Below are 12,045 nucleotides of genomic sequence, written 5' to 3' on the forward strand. Positions count from 1 at the left end.
AGGGAGTCATCCAGCTCATCTGGGCATCTGAATGAGTGTGAGGGGAAAGATTTGGAGGTATTTGAGCAACTAAAAGTTTAAGTTTTATGTCTAAAACTTTACTGTCTCCTAACAAACAGCCAGGCTTCATCTTATGTTAGAGGTGTGGAATGGTTTTAATGGTGACTTATAAAGAACATTATAAAAATCAGGCTTGAAACTCATTGCTGTTCTTCTATTTGGAGTTTTACATTTTTTTTGGGGGGGGGGGATCCAAATAGGCGCAAGAGAGACTGCAAATATAGTTAAAAACATAAGAGTAGATAAAAATAAAAAAGCTTTATTAGCTGATACATGGTGATTTGCTGATATTGCCTTAACTGAAGTGAGATTTCAGTTCCAATTTTGGTTTGATCTTTCATAAAATAAAAAAAAAAATCCCTGGTGGTTATAATTTCCCTGTTTTCTGCTCACCTTCCCCCACATCCCCAAGTACTTAAGCTTGTCATTTTTATTTCTCAAATAGTATTTTTCTAAAAGTATCATATGTTTAATTGTTCTGGGAGAAATATCATTGAAATGATTGCTTCTTACATGGTATTCATTAATTACACTTTGTCTCTTTTTTAATTTTATTTTTTTCACCCTGAAACTGTTGGGATACAGAGGAAGGAATTCATTTTTGAAGGGAAGCTTTGAAGGCTACAGGTTAGCATGAGCGAACTGCTTCAGAAATCTAGTAAAGATTTATATTTACATATATTTAATGGCTGTCTGAAAACAAATCAAACTTCTTTGTCCTACTCATATTTAAGGAAGTATATTAAGAAGCTATTGAAATTTTATATTAACAGACTATTTGTGTTTTTCTTTATTAAAGAGAATGAAACTCTCTCCATTGTCTTTACTAGTAAATGTCCTAAATGAAGGACTTCTGTCAAGTGAGATGGTTTAAATGTAAATCCAAAGGCAGTGGAAAAAAAAAGTCCTCAAACCGGTGTCTTTCGTCCTTATGGTTGGTGGAAAATATGCAATAAACTGCATTTCTGGTACAGTTCTGTTGTTGGATTTTACTCAGGTGCTTCAAGTTTGATCAATCTGTAGTTGGCATGAAAAGTTTTAAAAATAACTGGGGAATTTTGTCAAGACCATGTGTATTCTTCCCTGTTTCGTTTGTCTTTTCTTAAACATGTTTGAAGTAGATTGGTTACAATTATTTTAGATACTAAAAAAACCATTTGGGATAAATTTTATGAAGTACTTACAGAATGTTTGGGTTATTTATAAACTCTGAGTTTAACATGCTGGTGGATAAGGATAAAGGGATAAGGATAAAGAGATGTTAAATAACTGGTTGTTACTTACCTTTGATAGCTTTCTAACACAGAAAATAAAAGATTCTAATGTAAAAATAGTAAAAAAGATAAATTAAGATTTCTCCCCTTTTTCCAGGAAGGAAAAGGGAGTGGAGGAGTGTTTCCTCCTCTTTCATATTCAAGATCTCCTCATTCTTCTCTTTCCCTGTTCCATGCCTTGGTAAAGGTGGCAGTGTTTTTTTTTTTCTTTGTTTGGGGTTTTCTAATATGTGTATAGTCAGTTTATAATAGTGGTAGAAACTCCTGAAAAGGATATAGCAACATATAAAGCAACATAGTGTTAAACTGTGTGAATGAACTATTAGACAAAAGCAAGAGAGAATGAACTATTAGGAGAAAGCAAGAAATAAAATACTGTGGGAGGCAAATTAATACATTTAAAAAAAAATCAGGTGGGGGAGAAAATGCTTGAAGAAAATGTCAGTTCTTAGAGCACTAGAACTGACTTGTTTCCTTCCTGTCTTGATTTACTCTGATGTAAGCATCTCAGAAAATAGTGGTATGAGTTTTAGTATGAGTTGAGCGCGTTCAGAAATTGATCTGCAGTCTTAGGTGTTTAGCGCTCTCAGGAGGAGTTGGAAATTGAATGTGTAAGGCCGGAGTTTTACAGTGTGGTTAGGTGGGGACAGTAGCAGTGGATGCTCACTTTTCTTCAGTCAAGTGGCATAAGGTGTTTTCAGCCAAAGGACTTTCTCGCTTCTGTCAGTGACTGGCTACAAAAATACTCATGGTGTCGGGAGGCAAATGATAGCACAGATGCAGGAACAAGTGGCAGGTAAAAGTCTTTTTGTAGCAATGCCAGCAGAAAGTAGCGGTGATACTTGAAAGTCCAAGCCATCTGTACAGGTTTTGTCTGGTATAATCTTTGGTCAGTGATGAGAAACCTTTTTTGAAAAGGTTCACTTAAATGTTAAAAATAGATGAGAAATGATGATTAAAGACAGCAGATGTGTCCAAAGCAAGCAGAAGTCATGAGTTAGGCGTGGGGATGAAAACAGGGTTTTCTAACCGGTTGGTAACTGGACTGAAGGTTAGAATTCCTAATATCTAAAATAAAAGCATATCCTAGCAAGGTCTAGGGATGCAGTGCAGGACTAGCTACTGTGAAGTAGCGTATATAATTATGTTATGTGGCTGGGACAGAGAACAGGCATGTCATGTCAGTGAGTCTTCTGAATTGTGGTTAACTACAGTGGCATCTCAGTGAATCTGCTGCTAGGTTTGTCAGCGTCTTGCTGACAGTCAGCGTCTGCATGTTTTTAATGATTTCTGTTTTTTCTTCTGTTTTTCATAAAATAAGAATTTGTACTGCAACATTTCATAATGCCAGGGCACTTGCAGACCTTTGAGTACGTTGCAGAAAGCATAACTAACTTAGTTATCTCTAAGCAATGTCACACATGATTTATGTTTGCCATTTGTATCAGAAGTTACAGTAAAGGATGCAGAATGAGGCTGTCACCCTTATTCTCATAGGAAGGCTGTAATCAGCCATTTAAAGGAAACTGATTACACTGATCAGCTCAGTTACAAGGTTTTTCCTATGTTATAGTGAATTAGTAACTACTCCCAACTAGTCTTAGTTTGGGGAGTAATACTGCAAATAAACAAGTATGCATTAAAGCTAATTACTTTATTCAGCATATCGTCATGCAATTTCTAGACTAGGACACAAAAGGTAACAGTATGAACAAGTGAGTGAACAGTGGGCTGGCAATTTTGACAGAAGTATGTAGCTTAATTGGATTAAATACATCATGAAACTATTCGTAGTTCAATCATAGCCATTCGTATAGTTGTAAGAAAAAATGACATATATAGTAATTTTGTGTATGATGGCTATGTGGATCAAGATAGCACGTGATAGCCAAAATAGTGAATATGCTGCAAAGTAGTGTTTTTTTAAACCTCTTTTGAAAGAGTGATGAGATGTAAAGGATTATTCCTAATAAAGCAATGTGAAAGGGTGAGGGACCAGTTTAACAAAGAAGAGTAAGTAACTTTAAAACTTGAAATGTAAAATTGATTTTTTTAATAGGAAAAATTGCTGTTGTGTGTTCTCAGAATTACTCAATGTTTTTAAAGCTATAAGGATTTACAAACGCGGTAAAAAGAAGCTGGTGACTTTAGCATCAGACTGAATGCAATAGGACTGGAAAGATTCTGGAAGTGAAAGCAAAAAAATCAGTTGCTGACAAGGTGAAAATATGCTCCTGGATGAGTAATACCTTACAGGTAGCTGTAAAAGGGTGAAAATTTTTTCAAGTAGCAAAGAAAAAGGTTTTTGAACTTTGAGCTGAAATTCTTGCTTAAAGAATATAGAAAAAATTGTGAATCTTGAATATCCTGAAGTATCAACTGGGAACTACTAACTTAAGGGGCTGCTGGGATAGTAACAAGGCCCACAGAGCATTGTGCTTGGGAAGAAATAATTGAGAAGGCACAGCTTTTCATTTGCAGGGAAGCAGGTCAGAGCAGTTGCTTACTGTGTACATGTACTCCTTGCTCATTGATAGCTTCTAGAATACGTTTAGGTTTTATTTAAAAAAAAAAAACTGAAAAAAATAGTATTTAACATTCCAGGGTAAAGATTGGGCTCCTGGTCTTAACCACACCAAGAACAAAGTAAAGCTTTATTCACTTAAATTACAGTAAATAAAAGGTTGGCAAAGAATGACACTTCAAAGGCACAGAAGTTGGGCTATAAGAAGAACTCTGTTAGAATATGAAGAAGGCTCACTTGAAAAAACAGCCCTTTACAAGTCTTTCTTAGCTAATTTTCCCTTTACTTTCTTTCATTTTCCTTCATTTCTCTAGTCCTGCTCCTTTTGAAAAAGAAAAACAAAAACAACAACAAAACACACCTTTATTTGGAGTTGAGTGAGAGCCTGTTACTCTGATACATTAATTCAGACAGTGAATGATGGTTTCTTGAAGTAGAACTTGCAAAGTTACTACTTCGACTCTGTTCTGGGTTTAGAAAAAGTGATCTTTTTGCTTTGTCTGGCTTTGAAAGGAACGCTGCATCTTGACTTCTTTATTTTAAAAACGTTGGTAAGTTTATGGAGAGTGTGAAGCATTGTGGTTAGAATACATTTCTTAATTAGTGAAGAGCTTTCTTTGCCTCTTATGTTTTATATGAGGAGGAGCTAAAGATTCCAATTGCTCTGTTAAGCAGAGACGACTCTCTAAATGAACAAATGCAATCTTGTAGTGGGAAGGAATATGTGAACTAATGAGTTGATGGAGTTGTTAAAGGAGACTCTAGCACAAGGGGTGTTTACACTGATGAGAACAACCAGTGATAACATACCAAACTAAAGATTGCAATCTGATTAAGCTCCTAAACACTTTAATTCAGAGATTACTGTTCCCTTAATATTGTTGCTTCCCAAATTGTACGTGTAGCTGACTGAAATATCAAGAATTTTAGAGTGTAGTGGTGAATATTTTCATCTTCTGAAATATTAAATTGGAATTTAAACAGCAAGCAAGCTCGGTAGCATCAGCTTTAAAAACAGTGTGGCCCTTGGTTTTCAGATGGCAGGCCCAGTTCAGAATTTTGTTGGCTCGTAGAATAGTTTAGGTTGGCAAGGAAATCTGGAGGTTATCTGATCCAGTCTCCCGTTCAGACAAGGCCAACACTGAAATTGCATCAGGCTATTCAGTGTCTTTTCCAGACCACTTTTAAAATGTTTTTGCGAATGGAGATTCCAGAACCTCTCTGCTTAATGTGTTCCTGTGCTGGACTGCACTCACTGTGAAGTGTTTTCTCTGTATGTTGAAGTGAAATCCCTCACTGAGACTTGCTTGTTGCCTTTTGTACTTTTGTTTAGCACAGATTATCATGCCTCCATAGAAGGGCTAGAGCAGTACTCAAGTTCTGTGGTCATCTGGGTTTAGTGCTGATTTGTACGAGACAGCACACTGTTCGTGGAATTTTTATGTATTTGTTTAAATTCGTGAAATGACTTCCAATTTTGATAAGGCCATGAAACAGGCGAAAGTGTAACATCTTTAAAAGAGGCTGTTTAGGAGTTTGGATCCCTCTGTGTAGTTTTCTTCTATTTTTTTTAAGAATAGACAAATGTATCTTGAAGCCTTAGACTTGTACTAATAATAGGAAATGGAAAATAACTTTTGTTAACCGTTGATTTGAATATAGAGTTGTTGTGAATGGCTGTCATGGGATGTATGAGGCAAAACTGAACTGGAAAGCTTGCACTAACTTCTCATTTGTTACAGACATCTTCTATACCTGTCCTCCACTGGCAGCTAACAGAGGCAAGTTACAGACTGTTTTGCCACTCACTGCATCTTTTTCAGGGCAATCTTTAGCTGATAGAGCGAGAGCAGGAAGCACAGTTCTTGAAAACTACTCACACAGAAGTACTTTGCCATGTTAACTGCTTTGATTGTGCATAGACTTGTAAAGAAAAAAATTAGTGTGAATAGTATGTTACATGTGGTATGGAAAATAAATGTTCCAGTCTAAGGTAAGTTGAGGAGATGCTCAAGCAGTTTGCTGGTATCGACAGAAAGAGGCTTTGCTTCATACCTGTGACCCTGCCTGCACAGCTCTTCCCTGCCAGTTTGTGTGCTAGCCCTGCCAGCATGAGTAACTTTGACTTTTTGGTCCAGTTCAAGACCAGTCAGTGTCTTCTGAGGGGAGAAAAGGTCTGATTTAGCAGAATTAATCATCACAATCAAACTTAGCGTATTTGCCCTGTAAATTCTATCAGAGATGCAGAGGTAATGTAGGCAGATAATGAAGAGAAGAAATGTATGCCGTTTTAAGATTTCATTGCCCTTCCTAGTTCTAGCCAAGAAGTACATTAGGATATATGTCATCACCTTTCAAAAGCAAATGGCTATGTGAATGTGCTGTTAAGTCGTGGTTAAGTTGGAATGTTCTTCCTTGAAATTAAATTGTATTAGGCAACTGTTAATACATTAGCAAATAATGACTTTGCATGTTGGGGAGGAGGGAGTGCACTGGCCTTGAATGTGACAACTTTTAAGCTGTTATCTCAAAGAAACAATAGTGTAGCGACAGACTGCCAGTTTTGAAAGGATTTCACTAAAAATGTATTCTAGTGTTGCAAATGCTAATTGCAAGTAACTGACAGTACTATAATAAATAGGAGCTTAATTGTGATGAGACTGCTCATAAGAAAAGTGTCTTTTTATAGCAGCAGACCTGCTTTTGGTGCTGCCATATTACCTGGAAGGTCTGTCTATGGCTGTTACCCATCTGTCCGGGTATTAGGGCTGGTGCTAACATGCGTTGGTGCCCACGCTGCTATTGAAACACAGGCTTTTAATTCTATGTGTAAACCAGGGGTGTGCTGTGAACTTTAAGGTAGAGGGAAAGGAGTCATTCTGAGATTGGGATGCTTACTTTCACATACAGACATTTCTCTTTAGTTCAGGGTTATGGCATTGGTATATCTGAAGAAGTTGATGGTTCTTCTCCATACATTGTTAAAATTAGTTTTGTATTTGATGATAGCTTCTCTAAGAGTTTCCATCTCTTGAGTAATCAAGAATGTTCTTGCAGAACACGGAATGGTCACGAGTGTTATATTAGCCTACATCAGCCACAGCCACCGATCACTGTCAGAGTGAGGAAGGACAGATGAGCTGTTTAGAGTTACCTACATAGCCTAGATTCATAAATAAATATTTCTTTTAGATATTGTCAGAGTGCAATAGAGGTTAAGTCTTTGTAGGCCACGACAAGCCTCTTGGCTTTTATGTGGCCAAAGAGTGGCAGGTCTGGTGTGGGTGTCTTACTAAATGTTTCTGGTTGGCAAGCCTAACATATATGTACTGGTAAAACTGTGGCAGTGATACAGTGTGGCTTGACAAACACTTCTGTTGAAGGCAGGCTGGTGTAAACTCCTAGACTCTCCAATTTCAGTTCTTTGCCTCTTGTTTCTACCCCTTTCCCTCGTGTTGATTCAAGTATTCCTGTGGCTGCTGAACAAACCTGCCTGTGGAATTGATTTTGTTGAAAAATTGTATTTGAAAACCTAAGTGTGTTTATTTTCTGGGCTGTTCAGTCAGACTTTTTTTCCTGACCTAGTTTGATTAACAGAATCATAAGCACTTAGGTCTTACAATAGAGAAGGCTGAGTAGAAGTGGAGGTGAGGCATGTGGGGCCACTGATACAAAGGATAAATGATGTCTTTTCTAGGCGAAACTGACACCAAATAATGTCTGAGGAAGATAGTTTAACTTGATGATAACATTTATTAAAAGTCTTATGCCTAAACTTAAATATTCTTAATGATAAAGATCTTCAGCATATGGAATAACATGAAGTATGTTTTAAAGCATAGATAGGAATTTAAGTATTTCTTGGTTAAACAAGTTGAATTGCACTATAAACTTAAAATACCATGTTTCTAAAAGATATTACAGTAAAAAAACACTGCAGTTTCTCATCTATCACTATGACAAATTTTGTAGAGTGAATGCGCTGTAGTGGAAGATTATTAATAAACTATGCTAATCTTTCCAATGTTGTATTTGACCCAGAGATTTTAGTTAGTCAATGTGGTTTGGTGTCTGAAATGCAGAAGCTGACAGTGGAGAGCTGACAGCCTTGAGAGTATTTTTCTTCCCATGGAAATGAGAACATGCTATTTCACACAGATAAGTTTGAAAGACAACTATTTTTGTATTTCTTTAGAAAATGCAGAAAGTAGAGTAGCAAGCAGCTATAAATCTTCTAGGCATAGACGATATGCTACGAGCACATGTTGCATGCTCATAGCACAGGTAAAAAGGCCATTCAGGTGCTGTGGTGTCTTTTCCCCTCACCCTTTAACTTCTATAACTTAATAGAGAAGTTAGCAGCTCTGAAATCACAGAAGTAAACAATTTTTCTTAGTTTGCCTGAGAGAGTAATACTCTTTCTTAACCAGAGTGTTTTCATGAATATCTACACGGTTAATAAAAGTTTGGAATAAATGAAGGATGCAGATTACAGCAGTTATTTATAATTAAATTTGACATCATTTTTTGAAGTCTGGCAATATGTATATGTTTATTTTTAGGTGCTTGATAATTGTAATAAGAGTCTGCTGGAAACTGCTTACTCTGAAGGCCTTTAGAATAGGTTCATAAATAGTATTGGCTTGTTTTGCATTTAGACTGCATGAAGTAAAATACTAAAAATACATTTCCAAGAGTTTCTAAGTAATAAAGTTTGGTTTAACATAGCTGATATATACTTGGCTGTAGCTGAGCAATCATTTAGTAGTATTTATATATTACGTTGTTATACTACTTTGTGCTGTGTAAAATCCTATAATACGAAGATCATTTGAGTTTTTATTAGATGGGCTTGGAAAGTTAAAAGTTCTGTGAAGTTAGACCTTTAGGTATACAGTGAATGCATTGATGTTGGTAGTTGACATTTATTGTCTTGCTTCTTTTCTAGTGAAGGTGAGGCTGTGGTTTTTTGTTTGTATGTTTAGGCTTATGGAGAAGTCTTTAATCCTTTCTCCTTCCTGTTGCTAAAATTCTGCTTTTTGGGTTGAACATGAATTGTCCTAAATCATGCTGCCTGAACAATTTTATTTTTTCTAATTTGAAGAAAATAGCATGGAAGGTGTGGCTTTTGTAATTGAACCCAAGTTTTGTAGATGTGTGAAGAAGTTCAATAATGACTTCAGATAGGGTTTAATATACAGTAATTTTGTCATTAGTAAAACGGAATATGCGTAGTCTGAGGGACATGTGTGCTGTCTGGATCTGATAACAGCTTACAGCTAAAGAGCACGTCTGCTGCTCCAGAGCAAACTGATGTATAAAACCACCGCCTCTTTATGGTATAATGGTACGCACTATTTCCTCCCCTGTGACCCCAGCGTTGCCCAAAGTTCCTCACAATTCCCTCCTGATTTGTAGCTGTGCACAAGTTGTGTAGGGCTCCAGGTGGGGTCTCATGAGAGCAGAGTAGAGGGGGAGAATCACATCCCTCAACTTGGATGAGTATCTTTGTGATGTAGTATTGAATCTAAATTAATAAGTTTATGCCATTTGAACTGACGGTTCACAAAGCTAGCTGAGATGCATGCTTTGAGCTTACTAGTGCATCAGTCCAAAGAATGTAATGACAGTATGTCACCGCGTTCATGTTGTCAGTGAGGTGGGAGAGGTCTGGATGTAGGATGTAGTTTGCTGAGCAGGTCTGTGGAGTTCAGTAAGTTCCCCTACTTCTCGAGGTTCTGAGAAGCGAATGTGAAAGCTCTCACATTTGGCTTTATGTGAGGTTCTAGAAGTAGTATTTCCTCCCACCCTCCCCAAACTGAATTATTTTCTTTCATTACTCTAGGCAACAAAAGCATTATGACTTGATTGTTCATTGGTTTGCATCAAGTTGCATAGGCACTTTGTCTGTTGGGTTTTGTATTCTCTTCCCCTCACCCTCAGCATTGAAACTGTTGGTTAAGAGTGCTCCAAAGTGCACTATTGTTTCAGAGTATACATACAACTGAAGTATATGAATAACATTTTGAGCACATATGAAATTCCAGAAAAAAAAAGACTTGGAAGTTGTGCTGTGCACAGTATGTTTTAATTCTTAAATATGTCCAAAAAGAATTTCTGAGTTGTCAGAAGATAATGTAATATTGTTACAGCTTAAAATATTGTGTAATATTAAGCATAGTTACAGAATTAATAATAATCTTTATAAGGGCAGACTCCCCTCATTTATGCTGTCATGCTTGCAATTTCTAACTTTTCCTGAAATTTGGCAGGGTAGCCAGAGGAGCTTAAATATAGTCTTTGACAGCAGTATGACTGCTTGAATAGACTGCCTAATTTAGAGAATTATCCACGTGATTGTTTATTACTGATGGGTATTGCCAAAGCGATTGAAGAAAAATAGGATGTTGTTTTTAAATAAAGCTATTTGTATGTTCTGTAGGCAAAACAGCAATATGAATGGATATTTTTCTGTACTTAATTGTCTTTTGTTGTGAATTCTAGATGTATTGTATGTACTTTGGCTGCTGACATTTAGTAGTTGTCTGGTTTAAGTTCATGCAGTTTTTAAAAACTTACTGTAAAGCATACGGATCTTGTACAAAATTTCATTATGAAATGCTTAATGGAGTTTATTTAGTACAAGCATGCATGCTCTAGGACACTTGCGTATTTTGTTGTTTTTCGTTTCCAGCTAGGCAAGCATGAATGGAAACAGAAAAGAACACCTCTGTGTCTGTTTTTTTTTGTATGGCTTTTCTTGGTCATTGTTAGGTGGGTTTGGTATATCTCATTCCTAATACCATAGTTAAGGCTCCTCATTGGTCAAAAAGAGGCATTATTTCTGTTACTTTTCTTTTGATGATGCTCTGCTTCAAATTGTGTTGGTCCTTCCATTAATATAATTAACACCCAATTCTACCCACCTGCACAGTTAATACTATAATATCACAACTAATTCCCTGAGCTATAGCAATTTTATTGGTAATGGGAAAAATAGGGATGGTGTGAGAGCTGGAGAGAAGAGCGTAGGGACACTGCTATATGGAGTAGACAGTGTGGAGTCACTTGAGTTCTGCAGTCCTGTGTTGTGGAAAGACTGGATAGCTTCTGCTCTGTGTTGGACCTGGGGACTTTGTTTAGGTGGGGCATATGCATCTCCTTGTTTTCTGTGGTGTCAGGATGATTGCCCAGTCTGGAATGGGAGAGTTCATCCATCTTTGACATTACCAAGCTGAAGCTAGAACTCCTTTGTCTCACTGCATTTCCCAGTGCTCCCTCTTCTGCAAATAGGTGCAGGAGCCCTGGCAGGGTTTTTCTCTGTAGTATGAAGCCAGGTATGATCAGGCAAGGTTAGCTCAGGTTCTGCAAGGAAGTCATTCTCTGCTTTGGGAAATGAGCTTTCTCTAGAGACAAGATAACTGCTTTAGAGTTGCTCTTTCTTTCTCATTTTTTTTGGAGATGAGATAATCTGCTTATAAATAATGAGTGAGTTGACTGTATAGTCTCTTTCTTTTAGAAAAAAGTCTCAGGACTGAGATCTTGAGCAATTACACGGTTTCTGCAGGCTCTTTCATCAAAGAGGATGAACAAATGGGAAAGAAAGATTTTAAGCAATAGAAATAGCAGGATTCAGAAAGGAAAATCGAGAAGGACTCGATTGGGGGCTGTCTGAATCAGACTCTTGCACAAAGATGTTCTAGAATCATGTTTTTATTTGCTAAATGTAAATTGTTTAACATTATGCTGTCTTAAGACAGCTTTAACTATTCTTAGATGGAATTTGGCTTGTGATATTGTAGGGAATATTTGGGAACTTTTCATTAAAAAGTTGAATAGTTTTTACAAATCAGTCTTAAAAATCCCTAGCTTTTCTGTTGTGCAACCTGAGCTGCAAATCCTGTACAAATCATTTAATGAAAATGTACAGGCTTTTTTCTTGTGTAGTAAAGTGTAGTTTGTTGCAGCTCAGAGTTGCATACAATGTGAACAGCAGAAATTGTAGAAGAAGGTGATTTGGAAAAGGTTTTCCTTACACAGAGGTACTAGTGCAAATGAATGAACAGTAGGTTTGAGAGAGCACCTTTACAACTCTTGGATTTGCTCCAGAAACCAAGTTTACATTGATGTTTCTCCGAAGTCCTTTAGTTCTCTAAATTACCTACATCCCTGAAAGCAGGTGTCCAG

Source organism: Cygnus olor, chromosome 2, assembly GCF_009769625.2.
Source record: "Cygnus olor isolate bCygOlo1 chromosome 2, bCygOlo1.pri.v2, whole genome shotgun sequence".
NCBI classification, from domain to species: Eukaryota; Metazoa; Chordata; class Aves; order Anseriformes; family Anatidae; genus Cygnus; species Cygnus olor.